This window comes from Leucopleurus acutus (assembly GCF_964270905.1).
Source record: "Leucopleurus acutus genome assembly, chromosome: 3".
Lineage (NCBI taxonomy): Eukaryota > Metazoa > Chordata > Mammalia > Artiodactyla > Delphinidae > Leucopleurus > Leucopleurus acutus.
In genome coordinates this window covers 139,759,340-139,769,666 of record NC_139145.1, presented here as the reverse complement: position 1 = coordinate 139,769,666, position 10,327 = coordinate 139,759,340, and the positions used below count along the sequence as shown (strand labels likewise).

General features: G+C 36.3%; 1 pseudogene across 1 annotated transcript; it reads left to right on the top strand.

Annotated features, from left to right (window-relative positions):
• The first annotated feature begins 8,689 nt into the window (after nt 1-8,689).
• LOC309958947 (zinc finger CCHC domain-containing protein 17-like) lies at nt 8,690-9,389 on the top strand (annotated as a pseudogene). Its single transcript has one exon. The product of its transcript is annotated as a zinc finger CCHC domain-containing protein 17-like (transcript).
• The last annotated feature ends 938 nt before the right edge of the window (nt 9,390-10,327 follow it).

Here is a 10,327-nt window from a genome sequence, read left to right as displayed (position 1 = left end):
GTAGCTATAGTTATTCATAATGCTCCCCCCCCATTTAAGTTATAATTGTTTGACAATCTATTCTGATATGGAGTTGGAGTTTTCTGATTCTGTGTACTTATCGCCCTAGTCAAAGTTTTGTGTACTTTTGTTTTTTCATTTCAGGTAGAAGGGCTCCTTTGAACATTTCTTGTAAGGCAGGTCTAGTGGTGGTAATCTCCTTCAGCTTTGGTTTTCTGAGAAAGCCTTTATTTCTCCTTTATATCTAATGGATAACTTTGCTGGGTATTCTTGGCTGACAGTTTTTATCTTTCAATATTATGAGTATGTCATTCACTCTCTCCTGGCCTATCAAGTTGATGCTGAGAAATCTGCTGATAGCCTAGTGGGTGTACCTTTGTAGGTTACTCTCTTTTTTCCCTAGCTGCCTTTAAAATTCTTTATCACTGAGTTTTGACAGTTTTAAAATAATGGGTCTTGGAGAAGGTTATTTTGCTTTGGGAGGTTTTCCTTTCCTGTAGATTCTTTCTTCTTTTTCACTTCAAGAAGCTCCTTTAACATTTCTTTTAGGGTAGGTTTATTATTGATGAACTCCTTCAGTTTTTGCTTGTCCGAGAAGTGCTTTTATCTCTCCTTCAATTCTAAGTGAATATCTTGCTGTGTAGAGCATCCTAGGTTTCAGGTTTTTCCCTTTCAACACTTTAAATATATCATATTACTCTCTTCTGGCCTGCAAAGTTTCTAAAGGAAAGATAGCTTTTGGGGGTTCCCTTTTTTCTTTTGTTTTTGTTTTTGCAGTACGCGGGTCTCTCACTGCCACAGCCCCCCGCCCCACCCGGCCACGGAGCACAGGCTCTGGACGCGCAGGCCCAGCGGCCATGGCCCAAAGGCCCAGCCGCTCCACGGCATGTGGGATCCTCCCGGACTGGGGCACGAACCCGCGTCCCCCGCACCGGCAGGTGGACTCCCAACCACTGCGCCACCAGGGAAACCCTAGGGGGTTCCCTTTTATATGACTTTTTCTCTGGTTGCCTTTAGAATTCTCTTTATTTTTTAACGTTTGCTATTTTAATTAAATGCCTTGGGTTCATCTTGTTTGGGACCATCTGGGCTTCCTGTAGCCGGATATCTGTTTCCTACTTCAGGTTTGGAGAGTTTTCAGCCACAATTTCATAAAATACATTTTTGATGCTCTTCTCTCTCTTCTCCTTCTCGGACCCTATCTAATGTAAATGTTGATATGCTTAATGTTATTCCAGATATGTCTAAAAGAAGAACTCACTTTGGATTAGAACAAATCTCAAATACTGAAGTCAAAAACCATTCTTGTAAACAAGGACAATTTAATTAAATTGAGATCCAATTATATGCTATCTACAGGAGAAACCCTTTAGATTCAAAGATACAAACAGATTAAAAGTAAAAGGAAGGGAAAAAGATTTATCATGCAAACTGTAACCATAAGAAGAGTGTGCTGGCTGCCTTAATATCAGACAAAGTAGGCTTTAGTGTTAAAAATGTTCTAAAGATGTGGTGGCAGTTCTACACATCTTGAATATACTAAAAAACATTGTACAGTTTACAAATGTATGGATTGTATTTTTACTAGTCGCATATGATCCCTTTAAATGCATTAGGATTATATTGAAAATATTCACCCAAAGCAAAATAATTTAAATATCACCATGAGGCTATAAAGATGGCAACTGTCATCCACAGTCTAACATTTTTATATTCATCAAAACAACCCTATTATTTTACTCTTCTTTCTTCAGGTGAAGAAAGTAAGTGATTTTCCTGAGATCAGTTGATAATGAGAGACTTAGGACTAGCATCTTAGAATTTGGACTTGGTTTATTTGTATACTTAATTTTGACTTGACTGTCTACTATATGTAAAAAACTCTACTTGGAATTGAGGATTCAGTGGAAAATAAAAACAGAAATGGATCCTGTCTTCTTGGGTATTACAGTCCAGTGGGAATAAGGACAGTATTCTAATAACCACAACTGTGGTGAGTGTTATAAAGAGTGGACTGGCAGGGCTGTGATAGAGTGAAAGTAATTTGACAGCAGAGGGAAGTCATAGAAGGCTTTCTTGTGACAATGGCAAGTGAGCTGAGTTCTGATGGAAGACCAGGCACAGGTAGGGAGGGGTAGAGAGAGTATCTCATGGAGTAGCATAGCAGCAGATCTGTGGTTGGAGAGAGCAGAGTACACTTGACAAATAAAAAAGAGGCTTGTTTTGCTGGCCCATTGAGCTACCCAATAACTCAGAATGTAAGATTGTTTTTAAAATGCAAAATTTGGTTTCCTTGGATATGAACTTGTTATTATAATTTGTTATTTCTTTGTAAGTATTGCTTTTGGGTTTAAAGCTTTTGAAATAAATAATACTTGAATGATATCATATCTTCTTTGAAATCCCACAGATTTAGTGTGGAATAGTTTTTATGAAAATCTTAGACAATATTTCCATTTGTTATGGGAGATTACTATATTATATAAAAAGCATCAGTGCAAAATCAGATATCCAAATTGTGAGAAAATTCTAGAGTTAGGCATTTTTATACTGCAAAACGGAGCAGCCCAAATTTTCATTCAATCTTTGATGTTCTTACCAGCATCTTATTTTAATATACATTTTCTTTATCTTTAGCCAGCAAATGTAGAGCAGCTAAAATATGTTAAAGACTCAGTGGTGCATATCTGATTGAATAAGCAATAAACAAAATACAGTGTTTCATTTTCCCTGAAACTGCAGGCCTTATTTTTTGCAAAGACAGATTATGAAGGCAAAAAATAGGTCTATCCTGAGAATTTGATTGTTTAATTTCTTTTTCCTGAATTTCTCTACTATCCTGTATGTTCCTGTCACTTTCTCTACCAAAAGTAGGGTGAGTCTAATGAACAAATTGTGAAAGGACCTCTTCTGCGTATTCTATCAATATGGAACTGATTTGAAATGAGGGAAAATATAGAAAGTTTGTAAATGGATTACCTTATGTAGTCCATAAGCAGAAGAAACTAGACCTTTGTCTTTTGACATCTAACATGTAGACCAAGGTAGAAATATCCATGGCAGCATTGATCTATAGACCTATTTGTTGAGTCCACGACATGATTTAGAATTTTTTAAATTAGTTTATCAACATTTCAAACTTAGGTGTTACTTATATAAAAGGTTTGTCTTCTCATAAAAATATCAGACAGTTGGGTAGCACTGGGTCCACGATAATAAATTGGAATGGTAATTGTGCCTTTTAAAAAGCAGTGAACTCTCTAGTTTGTCACCATCTCCATCTGGCCTTCTTCATTTATTTACATCACTTGCTAAGCACCTTTAGGCATTTGATTATTTTAGCACCTGTATTACTGTTCTTTGTGTGCAAGAAAGTAGAACTGAACATGTTAAGAACTCTTAAGAGGATGATATTTTTACTCAACTTGCAAGCTAGCAAATTAGGCTTGCTGCAGTTTTACAAATGCTGGCAGAAGACATGAGACTCTTGGGTCAAAGACAAAGGACTTTATTAATAGCAGTAGCTAGAGTATCAGCATTTTCTTTTACCAATTCTGTGAACCCAAATTTCTACAGGGTGATTTGTGTATGATATTGAATAAAATCTGACCTACATACAGATTCTGTTTTCATGCATTCCAGATCAGGAACAAATCTTTATGGCTGAAAGAAATTTTAGAATTTTGAGTGGTTAGAATGTTGAGGACTAATTGAATGTAGATTTGTTATTAGATTAGTATTTTATTAGGTATATATATCTATGTGAAATTTATATGTATATTTTTATCAAATTAAGGTGATTTTAAATTTTGAGATAATTTTAGATTAATGGAAGAATTTCAAAAGTAATAGAGTTTCTGAAACTTTTCACCCAGCTTCCCCTTACGTTAACATCTTATATAATCACAAGACTCTATCAAAGATAAGAAATTAACCATGGTATGATATTATTAGATAAACTACAAAATTTATTCAGATTTCACCAGATATTTCATTTATTTTTGTTTTTCTGGTTCAGGATCCAACCCAGCATCTCATATTGCAAATAGTTATCATGTTTCCCTAGTCTCCTCCAATGTATAAGAGTTTCTCAGTCTTTCTTTGTATTTTATGGTCTTGACCCTTGTGAAGAAGGTTGGTCACTATATTATAGAACATCTTTTCTTTTTTTCCTCCCCCCCTCCCTCCCTCCCTCCCTTTCTTCCTTCTCTTTTTCTGCTTTTGGTATCAGAGTGATGCTGGCCTTGTAGAATAAGTTTGGACTTATTTGGATTTCTTCCTCTGCAGTTTTTTGGAATAGTTTGAGAAAAAGTATTTAAATAAGTCATCACATAAATATAAATGAAAGGAAGAAACCGCTTGTGATCCAATGACAGATGCTGAAAATGCATTTAATAATCTTTAAGTTAACTAAATTGATTTAATTCCTAATTAAAACTCTTATTAACCTGGAAATAAACTGTTGATGAAACCCTAGATTCTCAACATTACATATTTTACTCAATAGTTACTTGCAGATGAATTAATGTTAGTTACAAGTTATTAAATATAAAAATTTAAATCACAAAAGTACCAGAAATATGTAGTGAGATATTTGTATAATTTGGGAACCATGATGTCAAAAGTAGTAACAAAAAAGTTTAAATGATTTTGACTGTATGACAATTTAATTCTTTACCACCAAATATAAAGAAACAAAATACAGGTATTATCAAAGTAAGTTAACCACTGCACTGAAAAAAAATGCTTGCAACATATATGGTAAGAATATCCATTAACAAAAAATGATTTCTTACAAACTAATGAACAAAAGATGAATTGAACAGCTGACTAGTAGAAATTTGTGAAAACACATTTAACAGGAATGTAAAAGTGTCCAAATAAGTATGGAAATATGTTCAAATTAATAGAATTAATCTTCAAATTAGAGCCACATTTTTGTCCATCAGGGCATATGAGAAAACATTCATTTCAATGTATAGATTTAGTAACAGTGTAGGGAAGCCACTTTCATGCACTGAAGTGGGAATGTTATTTTGTCTGACACTGAGTATATTTTGACAACTATCAAAACCTCTGAAACAACCTAACAAGTTCATTTCTAATTTCCCCCCAAGCAAACAATTGTACAAGTTTACCAAATTATATAAACAAATACCTTTATTGTAATGTCTTATTTATAATAACAAAAAGGGTGTGTGTATTGCTCTGTGAAACCATTTAAATACATATAGTATGAAGATTAGTAAAATAAACTATCTAAAATACCAGGTAACCATTAAACTATTTATTGATAGAAAGATACACAAGAAGTTAAGTGAAAATATCAGCTTATATCACTATATGCATATGTATGTGTGTGTGTATATATATATATATGTATATATATATGTGTATATATATATATATATAAACTGTAAATTTAAACGTCAAAATGTTGGCAGTAGTTTTCTCTGATGGTAGCATTATGAAAACTTTTGCATTTATTTTGTTGTTTTAAAGTTATTTAAAACAATATTTTTTAAAGTTAATTTTCTTAAATTTTAGTGGTATGGTTGATTTACAATGTTGTGTTAGTTTCAGGTGTGCAGTAAAGTGAAAGTTATACATATGCAAATATCCACTCTTTTTTTTTTTAAGATTCTTTTCCCATGTAGGCCATTACAGAGTATTGAGTAGAGTTCCTTGTGCTATACAGCAGGTTATTATTAGTTATTTATTTATATATAGTAGTGTGTATATGTCAGTCCCAGTCTCCCAATTTATCCCTCCCTCCCCCCAATCCCCTCATAACCGTAAGTTTGTTTTCTACATCCATCACTCTACTTCTGTTTTGTAAATAAGTTCATTTGTATCCCCTCCTTTTTTAGATTCCACATATAAGTGATATCATGTGATATTTGTCTTTCTGTGTCTAACTTACTTCACTCAGGATGACAATCTCTAGGTGGATCCATGTTGCTGCAAATGGCATTATTTTGTTCTTTTTTATGGCTGAGTAATATTCCATTGTATATATGTACTACATCTTCTTTGTCTAGTTCTCTGTTGATGGACATTTAGGTTGTTTCCGTGAACCAGCTACTGTAAATAGTGCTGCAATGAACGTTGGGGTGCATGTATCTTTTTTTGAATTGTGGTTTTCTCTGGATATATGCCCAGGGGTGGGATTTCTGGGTCATATGGTAGTTCTACTTTTAGTTTTTTAAGGAACCTCCATACTGTTCTCCATAGTGGCCATACCAGTTTACATTCCCACCAACAGTGCAAGAGGGTTCCCTTTTCTCCACACTCTCTCCAGCATTTATTGTTTGTAGATTTTTGGTGGTGGCCATTCTGACCAGTGTGAGGTGATACGTTATTGTAGTTTTGATTTGCATTTCTCTAATAATTAATGATGTTGAGAATCTTTTCATGTGCTTTTTGGCCATCTGTGTGTCTTCTTTGGAGAAATGTCTATTTAGATCTCTCCCCAAGTTTTGATTAGGTTATTTGTTTTTTTTGTTTTTGTTTTTTGATATTGAACTGCAAGAGTGTTTGTATATTCTAGAGATTAATCCCTTGTTGGTTGCTTCATTTGCAAATATTTTCTTCCATTCTGAGGGTTGTCTTTTTGTTTTGCTTATGGTTTCCTTTGCTGTACAAAAGCTTTTATTTATTTATTTATTTGCGGTATGCGGGCCTCTCACTGTTGTGGCCTCTCCAGTTGCGGAGCACAGGCTCCGGACGCACAGGCTCAGCACCCATGGCTCATGGGCCCAGCCGCTCCGCAGCATGTGGGATCTTCCCAGACCGGGGCACGAACCCGTGTCCCCTGCATCGGCAGGCGGACTCTCAACCACTGTGCCACCAGGGAAGCCCTACAAAAGCTTTTAAGTTTAATTAGTTACCATTTGGTTTTTTTTTGTTTTTATTTTCATTACTCTAGGAGGTGGATAAAAAAGCTCTTGCTGCGATTTATGTCAAAGAGTGTTCTGCCTATGTTTTTCTCTAAGAGTTTTATAGTGTCTGGCCTTACATTTATGTCTTTAATCCACTTTGAGTTTATTTTTGTGTATGGTGTTAGGGAATGTTCTAATTTCATTCTTTTACATGTAGCTGTCCAGTTTTCCCAGCACCACTTACTGACGAGACTGTCTTTTTTCTGTTGTATATTCTTGCCTACTTTGTCATAGATTAGGTTACCATAGGTGTGTGGGTTTATCTCTGGACTTTCTATCCTGTACCCGTGATCTATATTTCTGTTTTTGTGCCAGTGCCATACTGTCTTGATTACTTTAGCTTTGTAGTATAGTCTGAAGTCAGGGAGCCTGATTCCTCCAGGTCCATTCTTCTTTCTCAAGATTGGTTTGGCTATTCAGGGTCTTTTGTGCTTCCATACAAATTGTAAAAAATTTTTTTTTCTAATTCTGTGAAAAATGCTATTGGTAATTTGATAGGGATTACATTGATTCTGTAGATTGCTTTGGGTAGTATAGTCATTTTCACATTATTGATTCTTCCAATCTAAGAATATGGTATATCTCTCCATCTGTTTGTGTCATCTTTGATTTCTTTCATCAGTATCTTACAGTTTTCTGGGTACAGGTGTTTTGCCTCCTTAGGTAGGTTTATTCCTAGGTATTTTATTCTTTTTGTTGTGATGGTAAATGGGATTGTTTCCTTAATTTCTCTTTCTGATCTTTTGTTGTTTGTCTCCATTTTAAATAATTTTTACTATAGGCATAATTTTATCATACAATAAAATAACAATATTTAAAAATAATTTTAGTTTCTATCAGCAGTTGACTAAGCCTTCTAGCATGAGAATAATTTTTACATTATTGTTATTTTTATTGTAATGGATATATTTACAGTTGATCTCATTATTTGCTGTGGTCATATTTTATAAAAAGTGTTTGCAAACACTGAATGAATACTCAATCATTGCTCCTAGGAGAAATATGGGAGTAAGTTCTTGTGAGCTTCTGCTCGCAACATTTTCATCAAATAATCAATACATATCATTGTTTTATATATGTTTCTATATAAAAATACCTAATTTTTTAAAAAACATCTTTATTGGAGTATAATTGCTTTACAATGGTATGTTAGTTTCTGCTTTATAACAAAGTGAGTCAGCTATACATATACATATATCCCCATATCTCCTCCCTCTTGCGTCTACCTCCCACCCTCCCTATCCCAACTTTGTACTAGGTGGTCACAAAGTACCAAGCTGATCTCCCTGTGCTATGTGGTTGCTTCCCATTAGCTATCTATTTTACATTTGGTAGTGTATATATGTCCATGCCACTCTCTCACTTCGTCCCAGCTTACCTTCCCCCTCCCCGTGTCCTCAAGTCCATTCTCTACATCTGCGTCTTTATTCCTGTCCTGTCCCTAATTTAATATATATTGTTGTTTCATTAACATTGAACTCCCTGGCTATAGAACTATAACTATAACTATGTCTTTATGAAGCTTATTTAACACACTTATTTTCTCTGTAAGGCATATAAGAGCCTTCTTGTGCTTAGGAGCACCAGACGACACTTCAGCACATGCTTGGAAGGCATTTTAAGAAGCAGTATCAGGGTGTTTTGAGCAATGCTGCAGCTGGGAGACCTGACGCTGACACCAAGACGCTTGAATTAGCTTTAGCAGAAGATAAATGGAGGAACCACAGAACATTAAGGATGATTCGGGAAGACCCAAGACCATGGAGAACTTGCCTTCTCCCTACACTATTTTCCAAGGAGAGTTGCTATGGTGACAGACTATGGAGACTTTATCAAAATCCCAGGCTGTTGGGAGCAAGAGCTGGTCCATGGAGCTCACATGTCATCCTGTCACGTGGATAAGCTCTCTGAGAGAGTAGACGTTGGAGACAAAGTGTGGGTGAAGCTTATTGGCTGAGAGATGAAAAATGATAGCATAAACGTATTCCTCTCCATGAAAGTTGTCAACCAAGGGACTGGGAAGGACCTTGACCCCAACAGTGTTATCACTGAGCAAGAAGAGAGGTGGCCTTCCAGGATTACACTGGGCAGAAGATCACCCTTGAGGCTGTCCTGAACACTACCTGCAAGAAGTGTGGCTGTAAAGGCCACTTTGCAAAGGATTATTTCATGCAACCAGGTGGGACCAAGTACTCTCTGATACCTGATGAGGAAGAGGAGAAGGAAGAGGCAAAGTTAGCACAGTTTGAAAAGCCTGACCCCATGAGAAATTCTTCTAGAAAAAGAAAAAAAAGCAAAAAAAGAAACATATAGACAGAAAGTTATCTGACTGACAGCTCAGACTCTGAGATTGATACAGGCAAGAAGACAAGGCATGCGTCAAAAGACAGCAAGGCAGCAAAGAAGAAGAAAAAGAAGAAGTACAGTGAGGGAGAGTGGAAAGAGTAGAGGGGTTGGTTGAGAGAAGGAACCAGGAGCCTTGTGCCTTGAAGCCCTGGCTCCTGGAAAGACTCAGTCGTGAGAATATGGCCTCCCACCCCATTGACTTGTCTCCCATGGGAGATGGCTTCCCTTCGTGCCACATGCAGGTTTCAGAGATAGATGTCAAAAGCATCTGCCTGAACGAGTTGTTTCCTTATCACTCCTCCTCCCTTTGCAAGTGACCCCTGCAGCTCACCCATTCATTCATCCAACTTCCTTCATTCAGCAGGAGTCCTATTACCCTCTCTAGCTGCCACTGCCAGAGCCAGATTCCAATACAGGAGTCCAAGCTAGAGCCACAGGTACTGTTTTGGAGGTGAATCTGGCTGTAGTTGCAGAACAGAGTGATTAGCCCTTCCCTGTTGGCCTGCCCAGATGTTAGGGCTGATTGGTGGGTGATCTCTGCTGCATCCAACACAGGGACAGAGGGAGAACATGGGAAGAATTGGTGCTCATTTTTTCCATTCCCCCTAACATGATTCTACTATGTTAGAAGTGACAGCCAGAAAACATTGATTGCAGTGACTGAGCTTGTGTGTGACGTTCCTCCAGACCACTGAACCAGACAGCTCAAGCCAAGATCATTGCTTTGTTTTCTTTTTACTATAGTGTTAGTCAGTTGGTTCCATTTTAGGTCTCTGCTTAAATTTCTAGCACCAAAAAAAAAAAAAAAAAAAAAAAGTAATATCACCAACAAAAAGGACAAAAATGCAAAGAAGTTGTACTAAATAGACAATGAAAGAGATATTTGTTTACATTGCACCTAAAACGAGAAGGCAGAGTATTGTCTTGTTGACCTCAGCTGAGAATGTGATGTAGGATGCCTCAAATTTTTCACAGCTTTGTGTATGTCCACAAAGTACTACAAAAGCATCACAGATATTGTTGTTGGGGTTTATAAGTAC